This window comes from Myotis nattereri, assembly GCF_964212035.1.
Source record: "Myotis nattereri genome assembly, chromosome: 4".
Taxonomy (NCBI): Eukaryota; Metazoa; Chordata; class Mammalia; order Chiroptera; family Vespertilionidae; genus Myotis; species Myotis nattereri.
Genome location: NC_138079.1, coordinates 104,904,427 through 104,928,336, shown reverse-complemented (window position 1 = coordinate 104,928,336; position 23,910 = coordinate 104,904,427). Strand labels below are relative to the sequence as shown.

At 47.6% G+C, this 23,910-nt stretch overlaps 1 pseudogene across 1 annotated transcript in view; it reads left to right on the top strand.

Annotated features, from left to right (window-relative positions):
* The window catches only part of LOC308517978 (acyl-coenzyme A synthetase ACSM1, mitochondrial-like), a 42,326-nt pseudogene extending 24,986 nt beyond the window's left edge, over nucleotides 1-17,340 (top strand). The window contains exons 7-13 of the transcript in view: nucleotides 2,680-2,797; nucleotides 5,582-5,662; nucleotides 6,151-6,252; nucleotides 9,861-9,988; nucleotides 10,978-11,077; nucleotides 14,321-14,440; nucleotides 17,001-17,340. The product of the transcript in view is annotated as an acyl-coenzyme A synthetase ACSM1, mitochondrial-like (transcript). The remainder of the gene's footprint in view (nucleotides 1-2,679; nucleotides 2,798-5,581; nucleotides 5,663-6,150; nucleotides 6,253-9,860; nucleotides 9,989-10,977; nucleotides 11,078-14,320; nucleotides 14,441-17,000) is intronic.
* Nucleotides 17,341-23,910: the final 6,570 nt, after the last annotated feature.

The window sequence follows — 23,910 nt, the reverse complement described above, 5'->3', positions numbered from 1 at the left end:
CTCCTGGGCGGGAGGGGACAGGAACAAATTGGGCCACTGGGGTCCCAGGCAAGAGAGACAGCCAGTATTACCCCACCCCCCCACCCGGGTCTCAACCAGGAGCTTTTTCAAAACAACCCACTAACTTCCCAAGATTCCAGGGGCATGCACTGGGCCCACTCCTAGCCAACGATCTTTCCCAGGTTAGACTGAGAGCCTCTGTGGTCCCACACCTCCCCCTGCGCCATTTTGACTTTACTGGGAAGTTCCTGAACTCCCCTGTGTCCCCTCCCACACACAATCCCAACCCAGAGGGGGGAGAGAGGGTGTTAATCCCCTTGTGGGGACTGTGCTGCCATTTCTTGGGTGTGAAACTGGAGCTTCCTGGTGAAGCAAACAGGCCTCTGCTTCCCAGCTGCCTGTGCTCCACATTGTCAGCCTCTCCCCTGGCTCTGTTTCTTTCAATCACCAGCCAAGGATGGTAACAGTCTGACTGTTTTAACTCTGGTTCTTTGAGGACAGTGAGAGCTAGTGTGTGTGTGTGTGTGTGTGTGTGTGTGTGTGTGTGTGTGTGTGAAAGAGAGAGAGAGAGAGAGAGAGAGAGAGAGAAACTCTGGTGGTGATAATTATCTGCCAGTCTAATTAGTTTATTAAGCAGGACTCAGATCCAAATGAAAAGTTTTCATTTTTAAACTTTTTTATGAGAAATAACAAACATAAGACATAAATTTGTAGATTCAGAAATTGTTGAAAATTAAACCAATATGTAACCACTCATTCAAGTCACAATAAGAGAACATTGCCAGCCCCCAGTGACCTACTCAGACCTCTCCAACTCCCTACAGGAACTCACTATCTTGCCTTTTATGGTGTTCACTCATTTGTGTGTTGTTTCTTTTTTTTTTCCCCCTTGTAGTTTACCTCCTATGGAAATATTCTGAAACAAATCAGTCTATTTTACTTGCTTGTGCGCTTTGTAATCATATTATTCTGTAATGTTCAGCTTATTTTTACAACATTATATTTCTAAAATGTGCCCATGCTGCATCAGGTTGCTGTAGCTAATTTTTATTGCTATATAATATCCCATTTTATAAAAAGTCCACATTTTCTTCCATCCGCTCTACCACTAATGGTCATCTGGGTGGTTTTCATTCGAGGGCTGCTGATGATTGCCACTGTTCTTGCACATTCACCCTGTGCACATCAGCACTCTTTTGTGTGGGGTCTTTCTAGGAGAAATTGCTGAGTCACACTGACACCGCATCCTACCACCCATTTTCCAAAGTATCCCATCATCCTGTGCGCCCACTAGCAGGGAGGCAGGATTCCCTTGTTCCACATCTTTGGCAACATCTGTTCTTGTCAGAGTCTTTAATTTTTACCAATCTGATGCATGTAGTGTCATTTTGCTATAGTTTTATTTTGTATTTCCCCGTGTTTATAGATTAATTTTGAGCTAAATTGCAATCTTATCTTTGAACCTAATGGACACTTATGTATTTTTAGGGACTCTAAAATGGAAATGGCAGCTTCAAAAATCAGACCTAATAACTTTTAGACAAGAGTTAAAATGTCAAGGAGTTGAACAAGTACCCTTATGAAGCTAACTCTGAAATACAACTTGCTTTTATTTACAAAGCCTCCATCCCAGCATGCCCTTGGAGTCTGCCTCTATCTGTATTTCAAAGCTCATATGACAGCCACTTTGTGCGACATTCCTCAGATGACGAACTTGGTCCAAACCCAGTAAAAATCCAATCAGGACATCACTAATGACTTCACTAGAAACTCTGCTAATTTTACCTACTTTGGAGAAAGCTCCAGATGAGTGAGGAAGACACCCCTAATGAAACCAGCCCCGTGTCCACCATTCCTGACTCTGTGTCCAGGAGAGGAGTTGGGGGGGGGGGGGCGCGGGGGAGAGGAGCCAGAGGTCTGCCACTTCCCTCATCACCAAGAACTAGTCCAGCTGAGCCTGCTGATGCTCAGACCTTAGTCACTTCTCCGCATTTCCTTCAGGGAGTCCATTATGACTGGGTGACTGTTTCTGTATTATTCCTGGAATTTCCCTGAGGAAAATGGAGGGGAAATAACGTACAGCACACGGCGTGCCTAGCACAGGATATGCCTGCCACAGGCTCACAGCAGACTTTCCTGTTGTCTCCAAAATGCCTTCTTAAAGGGCTGCTCCCTGTGACCCCTGTCCTGCTCCCACACTCAGCCCAATCTTCCTTGATGACCAGAGCAATTGATTGACAATCCCTAACTTGCATTCTCCCCTCGGGAACACAAAAGCCCTTCAGTTCACGTAACCCATCTCCCCCAAGGCAGGAAGTGCAGCCCAATAACCATCCCTGTGTGTTCCCAGAGTCCTAGCCTTTACCCCTCATGGTTTATAAAACATCACTCTTTCCACATAGAAGCTTCCCTCAGACGAGGCCTCAATGTCCAAAATGAGTTGGATCCTTAACTGAACCCATAGCCTTATCACCACCACCATCATCACCCCTCCCCCTCCTCGCCTGAAGAACAGTTCATAGGGACTGACAGACAGGAAGTGAATGATGTCCACCCAGACGGCAAGTAAGAAAGTGAGGAAGCAGAAAGGTGGATGGCCACCTTGCTCCTGGGCCTGGGTAGGAGCGTCCAGGGCCTGCTCTGAAGCTCTATGGGCACCTTGTCTCCCCCAAACCTCAGGTTCCCCACTCTGGAGCATTGCTCTACTGGCGGGGAGGCCGTGCTGCCCGAGGAGCAAGAGAAGTGGAGACAACGGACAGGCCTTCTGCTCTACCAGCTCTACGGACAGTCGGAAACGGTAGGTGGACGGGCCCCTCTGGGCCACCCAGCCCAGCAGAGGAGCTGAATCTGCCAGAGCCTGTGCACAGGCCCCACTGTGCGCACAGCCAGCAGAGGGTGGCTCTGGACTTCCAGGCTGATGGGCCCCAAATGTTTGCAGAGAGAGGATTCACACACAGTCTTTGACTTGTCAAGACCTCAGTGTGCTGACAACTATTGGAGAAAACCTCCCAAAGGGGTCTGAGGACAGGGGCTGGGTCCCTGGGATCAGGGGAGCTGGGAGGAGTGACGGCAATGGAGGCGCCTCCTGCCTCACGGAGGCCCCGCCTGCGAGTCCTGCCCACGTCACCCTCCCTCCCTAAGCAGCAGCCACAGGGCCAGGCAGGAGCTGGGCCCGGAATCTCACCTCGGGGTGTATGAGGGCAGCACACAGGTTTGATTGTGGGGCTGGAGCAGGAGCGGAGGAGGGAGCAGAGGCTTCACACACACACACACACACACACACACACACACACGCACACGCACACACTGTGACCCCCAAGGGTGTCACTGAGCACGCAGTGGGCAGGGCTTCAGTGGTAGGAAGGGGGGCTGCCTCTCTCCCAAAGCTTCCTCAACCCCCTGATGCTGACACAGCCTTTCTCCTGTTAACGTAAAAAAAAACATTGAAACCTGTAAAGAATTTTTGTGAGTTTATTTGAGCCAAACTGTCGACATATGCCGGGAAGCAGAACCTCAACGAATTGAGATAGTGCTCCGGAGAATGGCAGGGTTACATCCGTATTTATACATGACATTCATTGGTGACACATTTAAGGCGGTGGGATTAAGCGAAGTGGGGGAAACCTCTGTGATAAGATAAAAAGTAAAATGATGGACACATCCTTAGGTGGGTGCAGGAACAATTAACATGACAAATGAAAGAATCTCCTGCATCTGTCCTAGGCCCAGCACACCTGGCCGTGCCCCAGAGGCTCCAGATACAGGGAAATCACACGTTACCCAGACATTTCAAGGGTGTGTTATCATAGATGCAAAAAGACAGACAGGCTCAGTTACGGTAAAGGTTGACCTTGTCAGTGAAGATATCGGCTTAGGACGTAACTGCCCACCATAACTGCTTTTAGTTAAGGTTTAATTTCAGACCATCCTTTGTGGTTACTTTAGGTCTCCAGTCTGCAAAACTGCCATGCAGGCCTCCCCTGAGCTTGTCAGGTCAGGATGTGGCCCCTTTCGTCCACACTCCCCTCCTCCCACTATCCTGTCAGCTCAAAAAGTCACTCCTCTCAGGACCTGTAGGGCAGGCTCTTTTGGTCCTAATTCACGTATTTGTCTGACGGTGTGTTGTTGTTTTTTTGCAAAGAAGAAGTTTTATTTTAGTCAATTAAGTGGTCTGATTCCAGCCTGAGAAATGTGAGGGCTCGAGGCCTGACCTTGCATGGCTGCCAGTTCACTTTTGGACAAAGAGAAGCACACGCTACACCCATAACCCCAGTCCCTTTCCTTGAAGCCACAGAATACTCCCTCCTCGCTGCCCGGAGCCTCATTTCCCAAAGCCCTTGCAACCCGCTCGCTCACCTGTGGGCGATTTCGTGTCCTGAAGTGTGAGCAGCAGCTTGGAGAGGGAGGCCTTCCTCTCCCAGGAGCTCAGGTGTCAGTTCCTCTGAGCATCGCCCATGGCAGCTTCAAGCCCATGGGCACAGGTGGGACCACCAGAAGCTGGGCTTCCCAGTGTCCAAAATGGGAACAGAATGCACACCCTGTGGGTGGTGTCGAGGGGAGGGGAAGGGGTGTGTTCGCCCCCAGGCTGTGCCCAGCCTGCACATCCCCCAGGGCCAGCCCACTGTCCTCACTGATGTGGGGGGTCGTGCGCCAGGTGTCAGGGGTGCAGAGCCCAAGGGGCCGTCTCCATGCTCAGATGCTTGTTTTCTATGGAGGGAAACACCCCCAAAAGTCAGTATAATGCCCTGTTGGCGACAACAGAAATGAGGGGAAAGTACCACTGACGGAGGGTCGCCCAAGCCTGCTCCTGGGGCCTGAGTCTGGCTGGTTGCCCTGAGGAGCCAGGTGAGCTCATGGGTGCGGCCTTTTCCGCCCCACGGGCTCTGAGAGGGGGTGCCGGCCCAGCCCCTCTGACAGAGGAGACCCAGGGCATCACCGCATCTTCTGACTGTGAAGGCTTCGCTCTAGGACAGATGGTAGCTTCAGAGAACCAGGAAGGAGGCAGAGGTCACCAGGAGGGCAATGGGGTGGGAGTGGTGGCAGAGGAGCAACCTAAGTGATTTCAGCGCAGCCCCGAGGGCAGATGGGGCAGGGATCCTGTCAGCTGCAGTCTTGAGTAAGTGTTGGTCAAATGGACACAAGCCTGGCGTGCAGTGGGCACTCCCCCACCCACAACCCGTCCACAGCCCTGAGCTCAGCCCTTTGCTCCTTTCTTGGCCTCCCCCACGGGACCCTGTGGCCCAGGATGCAGAGCAGGGGTCCTCAAACTACGGCCCGCGGGCCACATGCAAATACAAATATTGTATTTGTTCCCGTTTTGTTTTTTTACTTCAAAATAAGATATGTGCAGTGTGCATAGGAATTTGTTCATAGTTTTTTTTAAAACTATAGTCCGGCCCTCCAACGGTCTGAGGTTTTAAACAAGTGAACTTGCGCCTTGTTTAAAAAGTTTGAGGACCCCTGATGCAGAGCTTCCAGCTCCCCACAGGCTCTGCGAGCAGGGGTGCTGTGTACGGTTCTAGCTGCTCTGTGATCCGCCTGCACCCTTTGACCACGGGTATTCTCTTCCTTTTGTGCACAGGGATTGACTTGCGGCACTCCCCGGGGATCACAGGTCAAGCCCGGTTCCATGGGGAAAGCCATCCCACCCTTCGACGTCCAGGTTTGGTGCTAAAGGCGGGACCAGGGAGCACTGAGGGCTCAGCTGGGATCAGACCCCGTGTGACACCAGGCGGCAGAAGCAGCCGTGCCCCCTGCCCGCGGTGTCCTTCCTCCTCCCCTCCTACTTCCCTCTGATTTCCTGGGAGGTTTCAGTACTGTGGGCACCAGTGCAGCTCACCGTGCCAGCCGAGGCCGCACACAGCCGTGGCACACGGGACCTGGAGGAGCGCCGGCAGCTCTGTCCACCCGCCGGGGCTTTTCGCTTGTCCTGACCCTGTTTTGTAGCTTGAAGACACATGCGACGTCCACGTACCAGGAAACAAACACTCCCATGACTTGCTGATTTCAAAGACTTGACAGCTTCCTCCTGTTTTCTGCCAGGGACCTCCCCATGGTCCCCACTGGTGTCACACGCATAGGCCAGGCAGAGCTTGGGTGGGCAGGAGTGCTGGGAACCCTGCAGGGGGACTCACAGACCTCTTGCTCCAGGTCATCGACGACGAGGGCAACATCCTGCCACCCAACACTGAGGGCAACCTTGGCATCAGGATCAAGCCCACCAAGCCCATCGGCCTGTTCATGTTGTATGAGGTGAGGGCGCCCCCCCCCCAACCACTCCCTGTCCCGGGCACCCCTGCAGTGAGAAGGAAGGGGACTCAACTCTGCATCCTGAGACTCCTCCCATCTCCGTTATGTGCCCCAGTTCAGTGAAGCCAGGTCTAGTTCCCCCAAAGCTCACAGCCTTTCCCCTCCTAACCCATGTGACTGATGGGGTAGAGAAGCCTGGTTTCGGGATCATCAGACTTGGGGCTGATGATTAAGAATGCCAGCTTCAGCTGGGTTCACGTCCTACCATCTGATTTACCAACAGGGTGTGAACAAACCTAGTCACTGTCCGGAGCCTCCTGAGGCCTCCCCTCCCCCACTTCTCAGACACACCGCCTGCAGACCGTAGGAGTCATGCGTTTCCCCATGACAAATAAAGGGCAGATCAAAGATTCAAACCCATGTCTTTCAGCCCCAAAGCCTAATGGGAAATCCAGGGATTACAGAACCTGTGATGGGCTCTAAGGAAACTGACCAGATGACCCCTAGCCCTCCCAGGGTAGTAGAGGCCACTCAGAGGAAATTCTCAGCTTCCAAGATGGGCCCTGGAAGGGTGGGCACACCTGAAATTGATCTCAGATTCCACCTCCTTTCTCCCAAAGAACAGCCATCAGAGGTTCTCTCCTGGTTTCACTGTTGTCATCACTCTGGCCTCCAGGGGATGTTGTTCCTCATACTATCAATCAACAGTAAAAAACACTGGTTAAACCATTCATCAATTTTCTTTATCTTTTCAAAGAACCAGCTCTTGGTTTCATTAATTTTTTGTATTTTTTCAATGTTATCTATGTTATTTATTTCTGCTCTAATCTTTATAATCTCCCTTTTTGTACTTACTCTGGTTTTTCTTGGTGTTCTCTTTCTAGTTCTCTAAGTTGAAGGGTTAAATAGTTTATTGTTAATTTTTTTGTTTGTTTTTTGAGGTATGCCTGTAGGGCTATGAATTCCCTCTCAGGACTGCTTTTGCTGTGTCCCAGAGATTTTAGGTTGTTGTGTGTTCATTTTCATTTGTTTCCAGTAAGTTTTTTTTAATTTATTTCTTGACTAGAGACCCGTGCACAAAATTCGTGCATGGCCGGGGTGGGGGGGGGTCCCCGGGGTGGGGGGGGTCCCCTAAGTCCAGCCTGTGCACTCTCCAATATGGGGCCCCTAGGAGGATGTCTGACTGCAGGTTTAGGCCCAATCCTGAACCTGCAGTCGGACATCCCTCTCACAATCCTGGACTGCTGGTTCCTAATCACTCACCTGCCTGCCTGCCGGGTCACCCCTAACTCCCCCACACACACACCAGACTGATCACCACTAACTGCCCCTCCTGCTGGCCTGGTTTTCCCTAACTGCCTCCCCTGTCAGCCTAATCACCCCCAACTGTCCCCCTGATGGCCTGGTTGTGCCCGACTTCCCCCCCTGCTGACCTGATCACCCCCGACTGCCCCTCCTGCCGGCCTGGTCTCCCCACAGAGCATGCTTGCTCAGTTGTTTGGTCATCCCTTACTAAACCCTTGCCAGACTTGTTGCCCCACTCAGCCTTCTTGTTGAGTCCTTTCGTTGTCTCTCATTAATCCCCCTGCCGGCCTGGTCCTAGGCAGCCATCCTGTGAGGGCATGAGGGCTAATTTACATATTACCTCTTTATTATATGGGATTTCATTGGTAACGCATTCTTTGTTTAATAACATGCTACTTAACCTCGACGTGTTTGAATGTTTTGGGGGTGCTTTTACTGTAGTAGATTTCTAATTTCATTCCACTGTGATATGAGAAGTTGCTTGATATGATTTCTATCTTCTTGAACTTGTAGGGACTTGTTTTGTGGTCTATCTTTGTGAATGATCCATGTGCACTTGAGTAGAATGTATATTCTGCTGATTTGGGGAGAAATAGTCTATAAATGTCAATTAAATCCATCTGATCCAGTGTGTCCTTTAGAGTCACTGTTTCCTTGTCACGTTTTTGTCTGGAAGATCTATCCAGTGAAGTCAGCAGGTGTTAAAGTCCCCTGCTATGACTGTATTGTTGTCAATCTCTCCGTTAAAGTCCTCTAGCAGTTTTTGGAATATATTTAGGTGCTCCGGTATTGGGTGTGCATATGTTTAACAGGGTACTATCCCCTTGGTGGATCCATCCCTTTAGTATTATGTAGTGATCTTTGTTGTCTTTTGTGAGGGCCTTCATTTTGAAGTCTATTTTGTCAGATATGAGTATTGTTACTCCCACTTTTTTTTAACCCTTTCCATTTGCATGGAAAACTTTTTTTCCATTCCTTCACTCTCATCCTGTGTATGTCTTTTGTTCTGAGGTGGGAATCTTATAGACCAGCCGTGGGCAAACTACGGCCCGCGGGCCGGATCTGGCCCGTTTGAAATGAATAAAACTAAAAAAAAAAAAAGACCGTACCCTTTTATGTAATGATGTTTACTTTGAATTTATATTAGTTCACACAAACACTCCATCCATGCTTTTGTTCCGGCCCTCCGGTCCAGTTTAAGAACCCATTGTGGCCCTCGAGTCAAAAAGTTTGCCCACCCCTGTTATAGACAGTATATAGTTGGCTCATATTTTTGTATCCATTCAGTTATCCTATGCCTTTTGTTTGGACCATTTAATCCATTTACATTTAGGATTATTGATAGGTACTTATTTATTGCCATTTTAATTCTGTATGTGTAGGTTTCTCTCTCTGTTTCTCCTTCTCATTACAGCAGTGCCTATCTCATTTCTTGTAATGCTGGCTTGGTGGTGATGTACTCCTTTGGCCTTTTTTTTTCTTTTTGTCTGGGAAGCTCTTCATTTGACCGTCATTTTGAATGATAGCCTTGCTGGGTATAGAAATCTTGCTTTCAGATCCTTGCTTTCCATTACCTTGAGTACTTCATGCTATTCCCTTCTGGCCTATAGATTTTCTGATGAGAAGTCAGGTGTCAGCCTTATGGGAGCTCCTTTGTAGGTAACAGTTTGCTTTCCTCTTGCTGCCTTTAAGATTCTCTCTTGGTTTTTAATTTTTGGCATTTTAATTATGATATGTCGGGTTATGGGCCTGTTTGGGTTCTTCTTGCTTGGGGTTCTCTGTGCCTCCTGAACTTGTGTGACTTTTTCATCCACCAGGTTAGAGATATTTTCTGCCATTATTTTCTCAAGCATTGACCAGCTGGCTCCTTCATGCCCCCTAATAGGGACTGAGCCCACAACCTGGGCATGTGCCCTCATCAGGAAGTGACTGGCAACCTTTTGGTACATGGAATGATGCTCAATCAACTGAGCCACAGTGGCCAGGGCCCTATAGACTTTCTCTGAGAATGAGATGAGACCCACATGGGGAAGAAAATTCATTTAGCAAATGTTTATTGACATGTTTCATCTATTTAGCTACTGTGTTATATTAATATCAACTGTCACTGTGTTCTGTGCGTTAATTGACCAGTAGCATGCGCTGAGTGTTTGCATGTATAGCCAACAGACTCAGAGAGATTTACAAAACGTGCACAGGTGCCTAGTGGAATGAGAAGCAGGATTAAAACCCAGATCTGAGCCCAAGGTTGCAGCTCAATATCTTTAACCTCACTGCCTTTAACAAGAGTGCCGTTCTCTTTGCAGAATGACCCAGTGAAGACAGCCAAAGTGGAGTGTGGGGACTTTTACAACACTGGGGACAAAGCAACTATAGATGAAGAGGGCTACATCTGGTTCCTGGGGAGGGACGATGACATCATCAACGCCTCTGGGTAGGTGTGGCTGACCTGGGGCCTGGCAGCTCTAGATTGCTTCACCATTCCTCCATGCACTGGGGATGGGACCCTCAGCCTATTCCTGTTGCAGCCATGTCTACAGGGCCCTGGCCCAGGGTATCTGTGCATCTCCCCCAACATCAAAATAAAGGTCAAGAAGGCCTGGAAGTGCAACCACAGTAGACACTGAAATTTAAAGAGGGGATATTGGATTGGGAAGGGAGGCCTTATTTGAGCCCCCTTTTATCCCCATTGGTTGGGGGAAATTATTCTCTGTGTTCCTCTAATGGGACACATGTCACAGAACAACAACAGCAGCAGCTAAGCTTATGGAGTACTTACTGTGTGCAAGTACACTCCTCTGTGCTTTGCTTAGCCCAGTAGATGCCATTATTGTGCCTGTTTTACAGATGAGAACAACGAGTCACTGACCAGTGAACTAAGTTGCTTAAAGTTTCCAAGGTAGTGCAGGGAGAAGCCCAGATCTGAACCGAGGCAGTGTGGCTACCCATCTGTTGTTCCGACCGCGTAGGTGATGTAGGGAGAAAAAGTGACACAGTAACAACTTCCCGTGGATGCATCAGGGAAATTAAGTTTGTTTTACTTTTTAAATTTCTAAATGAGATGCTGATGTTGTGAAATAGAATTTCCCTAAACTTTAAGACAAAGTCTGAGGCTCCCAAGAGTACAGTAAGAGTCCTGCTGGGAAGCTCCTGGTGCCACGCCCACAGCCCCAGGAGGACAGCCTTCCACCCCCACCCGCCCACCAGAGGCAGTGAGGGGAGACCTGGGAGCATCTGAACCTGGAATGCCCAGGTCTCCACATCCTGGTCCCATTGCGGAGCCTTTTCACAGGCCTCTGGCTCTCGTGAAGGTTGCCCTCTGTGCCCAGGGGAACTGTGACTCCCAAACATGGGATTGGAGGCCTGGGTCACTCCAGCCCTGGCATCTGCTCAGACCAAGAGCAGGAACCCTTGGTCCCCCAGGTACCGCATTGGGCCGGCAGAGGTGGAGAGCGCCCTGGCTGAGCATCCAGCGGTGGCTGAGTCAGCTGTGGTGAGCAGCCCGGACCCGATCCGAGGGCAGGTGAGGAGCAGGACAGGAGGTCATGGGGTCTGCGTGTGGGCACTGGAAGGCTGGTGCAGGGAAACTTCCAGAGCAGTTTGTATGCGCGGCACACTTACACCGTGTGGGCAGCAGGAGGCACTGTGGCATCATCAGTGACATCCTGACTAGCTATTGGGTGAGCTGGCTCATTTAACCCTCACAACAACCTATTGAGTTAAAGACTCTAACTTATTATACCATTTTAATAGACAAAGAGACAGCATACAGAAGTTAAGTAACTTGCCCGGATTGCACTGTGGTGGAGCCAGGATGGAAATCTGAGCACTCTGTTTCCAATGCATTCATTGGGTTTATTGAGCACCTACTCTGTACAAGGCCTATGCATTGTAAGGACATAAATAACATAAATGGGGACATAAATAACAATATAAAAGCAATAAGTTCAGCCCAGCCTGTGTGGCTCAGTGGTTGAGTGTCGACCCAGGAACCAGGTTTGATTCCTGGTCAAGACACATACCAGGTTGCGGGCCAGATCCCCAGTAGGTGGCCTGCAGGAGGAAGCAGGGTGATGATTCTCTGTCATCATTGATGTTTCTATCTTTCCCACTCTGTTCCTCTCTGAAATCAATAAATACGTATTTTAAAAATAGAATCAACAACTACTTAAAAGAGAGAGAAACTAAGATGGCGGCATAGATAAACACCGGGAAATAGTCGCCTCCCACAGCAATTGAAAATTATCCCAAAGGACGGAGCAAACATCGTCCAGAAAAACAGGAAGGCTGGCTGAGTGTAATTTCTACAACTAGAAGAAAAGAAAAGCACGCTGAGAGCCAGAGGAGCTGCGGAGGCTGAGTGCAGAGGTACAGCGGCGGCTCGCGCACGTGGAAAGGGGGTGGCACCTGAGGACGCGGCTGTCTTTTTGAATCACAAGCTCCCGACTGCTCTGATCTCCGGTTCTGGGAAGTCTCTGGGGACCCAGGACTCATACGGGGAGAGGCTGCTCTGTCAGGCGGCAGCGGGCGAACTTGAGGGCGGATTTCCCTCAGAGGTGCTTGCAGCCGTTACCAGGACACTGAGACGCTCAACTCTGGGCGCGGAGAATCAGCCATAGTTTCTTTCTCCGCCCTTTTGACTCCCTGAGACCCCGCCCCACCCAGGCTGCAGCAGAGGCTTTTGCATGTGAATGTACCTAACTATAGCCCAGCCAAGCAGACCCGGAACTTCCAAGAGAAGGCCCAAGGCCCCGCAGCGGCTTGCATTGCTTCACAGCTGAGCCTCTTCGTGGCCCCGGCTGTGAGGCCTCAGGCAGGGGCTGAATTAGCACCTCCTTAGATCCAGGAGCCACTGTACCCAGTGGTCAGAGGGGGACCATTCTCCCACTTCAGACACAGCTGCTTCCCACAGCCAATTGGCCTGGAGGTCAATTCCTCCCAGTGATCCTACAACAACCAAGGCACCAAGAGTGCACCAAGAGTGTCCACCCCAGGTAACTGGGGAGGCTGAGCTACTGGGCCCTACAGGACACCTGGCGCGCAGGGCCACTCTATCAACACAGGGAAGCAGCCAAAATGCGGAGACAAAGAAACAGGTCACAATTGGCAGAAACGGAGGAGGGCAGACGACTGGATATAGAGTTCAAGGCCACGTTTATAAGGTTTGTCAAGAATTTTATGGAAACCGCCGATAAATTTAATGAATCCCTCAAGGAGTATAGTGAGACCATGGAGGACATGAAAAAGGACCAACTAGAAATTAAGCATACACTGACTGAAATAAAGAATAATTTACAGAGATCCAACAGCAGACAAGAGGATCCCAAGAATCAAGTCAAAGATTTGAAATACAAAGAAACAAAAAATACCCAACCGAAAAAGAAAAAAGAAAAGAGATTCAAAAAATATGAAGATAGTGTAAGGAACCTCTGGGACAACTTCAAGCGTACCAACATCAGAATTATAGGGGTACCAGAAGGAGAGAGAGGGCAAGATATTGAAAACCTTTTTGAAGAAATAATGACAGAAAACTTCCCCCACCTGGTGAAAGAAATGGACCTACAAGTCCAGGAAGCGCAGAGAACCCCAAACAAAAGGAATCCAAAGAGGACCACACCAAGACACATCATAATTAAAATGCCAAGAGCAAAAGATAAAGAGAGAATCTTAAAAGCAGCAAGAGAAAGACAGTCAGTTACCTACAAGGGAGTACCCATTCGACTGTCAGCTGATTTCTCAACAGAAACCATGCAGGCCAGAAGAGAGTGGCAAGAAATATTCAAAGAGATGAATAGTAAGAACCTGCAACCAAGATTACTTTATCCAGCAAAGCTATCATTCAGAATGGAAGGTCAGATAAAGAGCTTCACGGATAAGAAAAAGCTAAAGGAGTTCATCACCACCAAACCAGCATTATATGAAATGCTGAAAGGTATTCTTTAAGAAGAGGAAGAAGAAAAAGGAACTCTTACCATTTGCCACAGCATGGATGGAACTGGAGAGCGGATAAATACCACAAGATCTCACTTATTTGTGGAATATAATGAACAACATAAACTGATGAACAAGGACTGATCCAGAGACGGAGAGGCTTTGATTGGACTGTCGGGCCTTGGAGGGAAGGTAGGGGAGGGTGGGGGCAAGGGGGAAGGATCAACCAAAGGACTTATATGCAAGCATATAGGCCTAACCAATGGACATGGACAACGGGGGGGTGAGGGGATGAGCGGGGGGGGGGGGGGGTTGAGGGTACACATATGCAATATCTTAATCAATAAAAAAATATAAAAATATATATATATATAAAAAAAAGAGAGAAAAAAAAACAACTACTTAAAAAATAAAAACAATAAGATCAATAAGTTACCAACAATTATTAAATGCCCACAAGGTTTCAGGCACAGAACTGTACATACATTAGTGGTAAAGATGATGATGAAAACAATGATGCTGGGGGTAATAATAAAGTTACACTGGGTGCGTGTTTTATGTGTATCATCTCATGGAATCTGAACATAAGGCCACCGTGTCCAGCTCCATGGGATGAACCTGTACTCTGCGCAGGTCACAGAGAAGGAATTTGAGGTTAAGTGATTTTGCAAGGGAAAGAGGAGAAATTGGAAGTATTTGTGTTTGAACCTGGCCCTGTCCGTTTCCAAAGGCTCAGGTGTCAGCTTGCGTTGCCATTCACTGCATTAACACTTACTTTTAAACCAGGCAACTGGGTGGCACTCGCCCTGAGCCTGGCTCTGGTTCTGCGTTGCAGGTGGTGAAGGCCTTCATTGTCCTGACCCCAGCGTTTCTGTCCCGTGACCCGGACCAGCTCGCCAAGGAGCTGCAGGAGCACGTGAAGGCAGTGACAGCCCCGTACAAGTACCCGAGGAAGGTGAGTGGGCCGATGCTCGAGCCCTCCTGAGCTCTGCTGCCCCAAGTCTGGTCGGGTGGCCGGGAGACGCTGAAACCGCACATAGAACGAGCATTTTTCTCTGCAGAAGAAGCAATTCGGCGTAGGGGTGGATGCAGCCAACTGAATGGGATGAAACCTCTATTCTTGGTCGGACCCCAAAACATGCTGCACATTCCCCTGAGGGCAAGGTGTTTTCCAATAGGGTGTATCAACTGTATCCCTCCAGGCGAGGCAAATGTCCATGAGGGCACGGTGTCCCCTCGAGGGAATGACTCATCCCAGGAAACTTGGCATATTTGCCTTCTGAGCTCTGTTCCCTGAGTCCCTGGTCCTGGGTTCTGCTCTCACAGCTCCAGTCCACTTCACCCTCCCTCTGCCAGAGCACAAGGTGGGTGGCTCCACAGGGAATTTAGTGTGTTAGCCCTTTAAGGGGGTGCCTGAATTTTCAGCTGTTACTCCCTGGCAGACAGCACTCCACTGCTTTTCACAGCCAGATGTTATGTGGGTACCCTCCTCAGTTAGGATCTCTCTGCTGGGGAGCCCAGATTAGGGAAGATACCCCAGAGTTCTCAGTGGCACCCCCACAGCTGAGATATCTCTCTGGGGCTTCAGTTGCTGTCCTGGGCGCCCAGCCAGCCCTTTCCAGCCTCTGCCCGCCCCGCACCCGCCCCCCCAACAGTCTCTATGCCATCTCCACTTTCGGGCCTCAGATATCAGGGTTCTCTCCTGCGAGTTTTCTGTTGATTATTCCGGAAGTTTTTCGGCATTTTAGTTGTAATACCAGTTTGCTCCTGGGAGCATATCTGTGCAGCATGCATTTACTCTGCCGCCATTTTAAATCTCATCTGTGGCAGTTCATTCTTATTCTTTCTATTCTACTGCATTTGTTTTTCTGTTTACACCTTTATTTATTGTCAGTCCTCACCAAGGATATTTTTTCCATTGATTTCTAAAAAGAGTGGAAGGAAGGGAGGAAGGGAGGGAGAGAAGGAGGGCTGGAGAGAGAGTGAGAGAAACATTGATGCAGAGAGACACATCAATTGGCTGCCTCCTGTACACACCGCAACTGGGGCCTGGGATGGAAACTGCAATCCAGGTACATGCCCTTGATCTGGAATCAAACCTGCGATCCTTCGCTGTGTGGGCCCACACTCCAACCACTGAGGAAGCTGGCCAGGGCTGCATTTGTTTTAACTATTATGTGAAAATAACAAAAATATCCAATAGAGAAATTATTGAATGATGTGTTAAAAGTAATGTTATCGTGTAAGTGAAAATGATGTAGATTTTTATTTTTAACATAATAGTACCACAATATATTATTAAGACAAAAAGCAGGCTATGAAAAAATATGCATACTATCATTGTATTTGTTTAAAAACAAAGACTGAAAGGATACCGATGCCAACAGCTAACATTTCCTACATTGTCTGAATGTTTATAGTCAGTGCAACTTGTAAAGCTGTGTTGTTGTTACAGAATATTTACTTCATGTGCCAGGCCCTGGATTCAATGCTTCATGTGCATTATTATTGCATTTCATCCTCTCCGCAGCCTGAGATGGTCTAACCATGTATTTTACGGAGTTGAAATTGAGGCTCAGAGAATAGAGTTAATACAGGCAGAGCTGGACCTCAAACCATGTGTCTCCAACAGCAGCAGCGTTCTTGCTTTTAATGTCAGGCTCTGCTGCCTCCTAGAGATAGAACAGGAATGCGTACCAGTTAGGACCGTCTTTTGGCCATGCCCCATCTAAGCATCTCTAAAATCATGAGGTCCCTCTTGTGACATATAATTCTTATTATTCAAAAAGTGAACTCCTATTCACGTGGAGGAAGCCTAAAAGGCCATTAACTTGGTCTAAACAAGCTTCCAAAGAACATGGCACCTATGAAAGAGAAAAATAAAAGAACAAAAGGACAGTTGAAGTACTGAAGAAGAAATCACTAAGAAATTGTTAAAAAATAATAATAATATGAAGTGATGTGAAAAAGTAGCAACTGAAGTTTTAAAACATAATGGAGAACTGAAATGCATAGCTATGACACAATATATATTTATATACTGTATATGAGGCCCCTAGAACCATAAGAAATGGAAAAAATTCACTGTTGATAACTCATTCTCCAATTGCTCCCCTTAAAAATCAAATTGACCCACTGTGGGGCATGTGCCCCATGTTGGAAACCATGTTATTGTAACAAAGAACCCCACAGCCACATGCCCACCCTGAGCAGCCACCACGCAGGGACCTGCCAGGTGCTGTCAGAGATGGGCAGAGAGGGTGGCCAGGCTCAGAGGTTCCGACTCTCCTGTGAGAGGTGGCGCGCTTCACTCCCCCACATTTCATTGGTCAGAGCACGTCACAGGGCTGCAGCCAGCTTCAGGGGGTCAGGAGGAGGACCTGACATACTTGGCCCCACCATTGAGGCCACCACCTGCTACAGCCTGCTTGGGGGACATGCAGGGTGAAGAGAAGAGTGGGGACTGGTAGGAAGTGACAGCAGGACTCAGGATGGTTTGCTTTTTCCTCACCCAGGTGGAGTTTGTCCCAGAGCTGCCCAAAACCGTCACTGGCAAGATCAAAAGGAGTGAACTTCGGGAAAAGGAGTTTGGTCAGATGCAACGGCAGTAAATTCAGCATCCCTTCCGGGTGTGACCTTGGGCACACCCTGGCGGCCTCGGTGCCCCCACATCGCGGGGTGAGGGGGGATGTTGAGGGCTGATGGGGAAGGGCCCAGGACGGCCAGCATTCCTGCATTTCTGTCCTTTTAAGTGAACATCAGTCACTACCCTGCCTCCAAGGCTCTTGTTCCTTTGGATGCCCAGGCGGGCGCTCAGATCGGGGCTGAAGATAATAAAGTGCTGACATCGACATCAGGGGGATCCTGCGTTGTGCCTTCATCATGTACATGAACCTGTGCTGAATGCGGTCCCTCCTTGCTCCCCCCTCCCCCTGGAGAGAGCACAGGCCTGATTCTCGCTCCTGTTGCCTCCCGCACACACCCCAGTGTTCCCAGGTGGCCCTGCACGTCCAGTCGGTGTCCAGGGCCCAGAGTTCCCGGAGTGATGCTCTGAGCAGCCCAGGCACCTGCCTCAGCTGGGTCCCAGCCTAGGCCCGGGGTGGCAAGTGACCAGCTCTCCATGGACCGGGTTCCACAGGACTCTCCCAGCTTCTCCAGAGGTGCCCTGTCCCTCATTCCTAGGAGGGGCCAGGGGCGTAGGGGTCTTACCCCTCAGCTTCCCCCCATGTGCACCCGCCCATGCATTCCTTCCCAGGGATCCAGGGTCTTCCAGCCCTTCTCCCAGGGCCAGAGTCCTCCCTAAAAATTCCCCCTCCACACTCTTTCAGTTCTTTCTGCCACCAGAGTCTGCTCCACCCCCTCCCCAAACCTGGGCATGGGGTTCTATGAACTGACCCTTCACTTCATCCATCCTTTGGATCAGACCCCCAGGGGCACATCACAGGCTGGGAGCAGCAGGGGCAGCAGGAGCTCAGCCTGGGGTGGGGAAGAAGCACATATTGTCTCCTTTTCCCTCACTCCTGGGAGTCACTCTTAGGGAGATCGCCTCTAAAGCCCTTTGCAAGAGGGCACAGACACACAAACTCACAGGGAAATGTACAGGTACTGCTTAGGGGTGATGTAGTCCTTCAGCCTTCCCGCTACCCCCACTGCGAAGCTCTTCATTTAACCGTCTATTTTGAATGAAAACCTTTGCTGGATATAGTAATCTTGGTCTCAGATCCTAGCTTTCCATTACCTTGAGTACTTCATGATATTCTTGTCTGGCCTGTAGAGTTTCTGATGAGAAATCAGGTGTCAGCCTGATGGGAAATCCTTTATAGGTAGCAGTTTTCTTTTCTCTTGCTGCCTTTAAGATTCTCTCTTGGTCTTTAATTTTTGACACTTTAATGAAGATGTGTCTGGTCGTGGGCCTGTTTGGGTTCTTCTTGCTTGGGGTTCTCTATGCCTCCTGGACTTGTGTGACTTTTTCCTTTACCAAGTTAGGGAAGTTTTCTGCCATTATTCCTTCAAACATGTTCTCTGTGCCTTCCTCCCTCTCTGCCTCTTCTGGCACACCTACTATGTGAACATTGCTACATTTTGCTGTATCGCAAATCAGTGAGCTGGACAAGACGCCTTAATAAGCCAATTAGTTAGAAGGCATCTTTATTGTGCCCAGGTTCAGAGAAGATTACCTCTGTCATATTCTGAACACCCAAAGGAGGAAGGATTTTCTTTTTATATTCTTTTCTGTCCTTGTGTAGTTATTTTTACAGACAATTTGTAACCTTGAGCACATATCATATCTAACAAACACCTGTCATATCTGTACAGACAATTTGTAACCTTGAATACATATCTATATAGACACCTGTAACCTTGGATGAACAAACACTTGGTATGAGAATATGGGAATTATTATCAGTATCAGTGTATCAGTCCCTTCAGATGGCTAGCTTGCAAGGTCAGACAGTTAAGTTTATCTTTTATATTATTCAAGCAAGAAAAAAAGTTATTCTACAGTGTAAAAATAACAGAGTTGACCTACAGAATAAGAGACTAAGAATAACAGCAGTTTCTCCAAAGAAGGGACCACTATGCTTCAGTTTCATGTTGTCCCACTGTTCCCTTAAGCTGTTCTCTTGTTTTTTAATGGTTTTTCTTATTGGTTCTCTTATTGAGTGATTTTTTTTCAACTCTGTCTTCTAATTCACTATTCCATCCTCAGCTTCCCCTAATCTGCTGTGTATTCCTTCCAAGGTGTTATTTATTTGTGTATGTCATTCGTTATTTCTGTTTTCAGAGTCAGAGTTACTGTATCTTTTTTTTCATGGTGTTGAGCATCTTTACCATCATTACCCTGAACTGTTTCAGATAAATTTCTTATCTGTGCTTCATTTATCTCTTCTTGTGAAGAAGTCTCATGTTCTTTCTTTTGGGGGTGGTTTCTTTGTCTCCTCCTTTTGACTGTGTGTTTGGGTTTGTCATTGTATTAAGTAGCTCTGCTACATCTCTCAACTTCTAGTGCAGAACTGTGTCAAATGCTTTTTCTGACTAATTAGATCAGGCAAAGACTTAAAGCCTCCAGAGACAGCCTCTGCCTGCAGACTGAAAGGATTCTGCCTTGAATTGCCCTCATTCAATCATCCCCAGGTGTGGCAAGAGGTTTTTTTTCAACAGGGTGGGGCAGATGCTTCTACTTGGAGGCTAACTATTATTTTTAGCCTCTTAAGTGACCTCAGGAACTCAGCACTGTGGGGCAAGGTGTTTTCAATAGGGTGGGTCAACGTCCTCCCCCCAGGCAAAGCCTGCTGTACAGCAAATGTCTGTGTGGGAAAGATGTCCTCTGTTGCATAGGGGACTGACTCAGCACAGGAAACCATGGTGTCTGCCTTCTGAGCTCTAACCCCAGAGCCCCTGATCCTGGCTTCTGCTCCCACAGCTCCAGTCCACTCTGCCCTCCCTCTGCCTGAGCACAAAGTGGGTGGCTACACAGGGAATTTTGTGTGTTGGCCCTTTAAGAGGGTGCCTGAATTTCCACCATGTCTTCCTGGCAGACAGCAACTCCAGTGCTTTTCACCCAGATGTTATGTGGGTACCCTTCTCAGGTCTGGTGCTCTTTACAGGGACAGGGGGTGGGAGGACAGCTTGGTGATTAGACCCCAGAGCTCTCATTGGCAAACCCCACAGCTGAGATATCTCTTGGGAACTCCAGTTGCTGTCTGTGGATGCCCGGCCAAATCTTTCCCCACTCTGCCCCTCCTACCAGTCTCTATGCAGTCTCCACTTTGGTCCTCCATTATCAGGGTTCTCTCTAGCGAGTCATCCATTGATTACTAAGCCAGTTTTTCTGTATTTTATTTCTACTAGGTGTAGCAGTTAATAATGGTGGATTTTGTAATAAAAAAAAACAACCTCATAATTTCAAGAGAAACATCAAAAGTGCTTTATCCAAAGTAATGTCCATTGCTACACATATCCCCATCTTTCAGGTAATTTGTGGATACCTTCCCAATAGAACTTTTCTTGTTTTGAGGCAAACCATTCAAAAATCCAATTTTCTACTTTTTTGTATGTTTTGAAGTACTGCTCAGAAAGTGCGTGTGCCATTGATCAGAACAAGTGGTAATCTGATGGAGCAAGGTCTGGTGAATATGTCGGGTGGGTTAATACTTCCCAGGCAAGATCTTTTAAAGTGTATTTAACTGCTTTTGAAGTGTGTGATGGTGGGTCATCATGAAGCAAAATTACTTTTCTATGTCTTCGGGATCATTCTGGTTGTTTCATGATCAAAGCCTGGTACAAACAGATTAGTTGTTGTTGGTAGCGGTCAATATTAACAGTTTCACCTGCTTTTAGAAGCTCATAATACACCACACCTTCCTGATCCCACCAAATGCAGATCATTGTCTTCTTTCCAAAGCGATTTGGCCTTGCAGTAGATGTTGATGGTTGACCTGGATCAAACCATGATTTTGTGCATTTGGGATTCTCAAAATAAATCCACTTTTCATCACCAGCCACAATTCCATGCAAAAAAGACTTTCTTTCTCATCACTGCAGCAACATTGTACTGATGACTTTTCAGTTTTCTATTTGTCTTTCGTTCAGTTGATGTGGCACCCATTTTCCTTTCTTGAAAATATTTCCCATTGCTTGTAAATGATAGGAAATTGTTTGCTGAGCAACGTTTAATCTTTCTGCAAGTTGTTTTTGAGTTTGACATGCATCTTCATCCAATAATGCTTGTAATTGTTGGTCTTCAAACTTTTTCGGTTGACCTGGATATTCTTTGTCTATCACATCGAAATCATCACTTTTAAAGCTTTTTAACCAGCGTTCACAAGTATCTTGAGATGGAGCATGTTCACCATAAGCTTCCCGAAGTATTCAGCACCACTTTTCTTCAAAATAAATTAATGAATTATAACTTTCCACAAATGCTCTTTTTTGGCACAAAATTCAATATTTTTTTAATATATTTTATTGATTTTTTACAGAGAGGAAGGGAGAGAGATAGTTAGAAACATCGATGAGAGAGAAACATCGATCAGCTGCCTCCTGCACATCTCCCACTGGGAATGTGCCTGCAACCAAGGTACATGCCCTTGACCGGAATCGAACCTGGGACCTTTCGGTCTGCAGGCCGACGCTCTATCCACTGAGCCAAACCGGTTTCGGCCAAAATTCAATATTTTTAAGTATAAAAATATCTATGATGTTAACAACTTCAGCAAATTTGACATATGAAGTTCTGAAGCTTGTCAATACAACAAAATAGCATACATATTAAATTGCATATATATCCCCATATGTGTAACTCCATCTATTGAAAAAAATCCATTACACCTAGTAATTAATCAGTAAACCTCATAATTCCAGTTTGTTACTGGGAGGGTGTCTGTGCAGCATCCACTTACTCCACCCCCATTTTTAATATCCTCTGAGTCAATAATTGTAATTTCCAAATAATATTTATATTATACTAGAGGCCTGATGAACAAAATTCATGCAAAAGGCTTGGAACTCGCATCCCCAGCTGCCTCAGCTGGCACTTGCAGCTCCTCACAGCCTCAGCCAGCTCTCACAGCCCCTTGCAACCTCGGCTATTTGCCTCGGCCCTTGCAGCCCCAGCTTCATCTGAAGGTAGTCCGGAAGGTCGTCCGGAAGGATGTCCAGATGGTTGTTAGGCTGTCCAGTCTAATTAGCATATTATGCTTTTATTATTGTAGATGACATGTAAATGTTTTGTTACAGTGTCTGTAACATAATCAATTTTCAATAAATTTGAGTCAATATTTTTTAGTCATGAGAAATTTGAGTCTCAATTAATACATTTCTTTAATGAAAAGAAATACAAGGTACTAATCCTATATAATAAAGAACCAATATGCTAATTTGACAGGATGGCAGAACAACCTTCCAGAACAACCAGTGGGCAGGTCCGTGGGGCCATGAGGCAGCCAGGGCGCCAGGGCTGAGGCAGTCCCTTTGGACAAATTTTGTGCATCATGCCTCTAGTCCTATCTAATAAAGAGGGAATATCCAAATTGATCGTCATGCCATCACAAAGATGGCAGTGCCCACAGCAGAGGTGGATTCTGTAACAAAAAATGGCTGCACCAACAGTGGAGGCCGAGTTCCCATAATGAGCCTTAATGAGAAATCAGCAAGGACCTACGGCTGTGTCCCCCGCATGGTGGGACTTGACAGGGGACCTCAGGCTGTGCACCCGCCCTGGCACCAGGCCAGGCAACCTAAAGCCATACCCCCACCCGGTGGGGCTTGATGGGTTGGGGCCGGCCAGGTCTAAATCTAGCCAAATGGGGGTGGGGCCGGCCAGTTCAGGGTCTCGCACAATTTCGAGGCGCCCGTGGGTGGGCGAGGACTTGATTCTGGGTCCTGTGGCAAGCCCCAGACTCTGACAGGAGGAATATTTTCATATACATTTTACTAATTTTCTTTCATCTCTGACACTTCTTTCATAGAGAAAGGGCAAATAGCAATATTAAAATATTTCCTCTAATTAATTCCCTTTAAATGTGCACAGATTTTGTGCACCAGGTCACTAGTATATGTATATGTATAAATGAGGTTATGTTCCTTTAGGCAAGAAGTCCTAAAGGAGTAATTATGTCTTCTCTCTTCCCACTGCCCTTCCTCTCTAACAGTACTACTACTACTACTACTACTACTATTCTTACTATGTGCTGGGCACTGTTCCAAGCAGTCTGCATGTATTATCTCCTTTAGTTCTCATATTAATTCTACCAGGTAGGTACTGCTATTCTTATTTTTGGGTGAGGAAACTGAAGCACAGCATTGCAATGAGTTTCTCAGGATCTGTGTGATATGGTAACTGGTAAAGAGAATCTCTGCTTTGCCTATTTGGCACTGGAGTCTGTTTTAAAAACAACAACAGCTGCCATTTGAAAAGCACTTTCCATTGCTCCATATGCTGGGCCACTTTGAGTGTCTTGCAAACATTATCTCAAATGGCTTCCTCTCTGAGACACAAGTCAATGCAATATTGGATCTGAAATGGCTGGGGAAGGCACTGGTGAATTCTGATGGCTTGGCCAAACATAAACCCAACCCAGTTTGTGTAGTGTCATAAATTCCAGAATCAAATTTTTTTTCCCTTCCAGAGCAGATAGGGTTGATCAGATAATGTAAAGAGAGTGGGAGTCCCTCTCACCCAGTACCCAGTTTCTCAGTTGAGCAGCTCATATCTATTGTTTTTGATAAAAGAAGCCAGAAATCAGAGATGGAGACGTGTGGCAGGTAGGATAGAAGCAGAATATTGTCGGGAGACGTGAGCAAGGCAGACCGCCTTAAAGAAAGGCAGGCCTCAAGTCCTTGGCCATGTTAGGCAATCTCTTCAGCATGCTTCTACAGAGGTATAACATGACCGACTACACGTGTCATTGCAGAAGCCAAAAG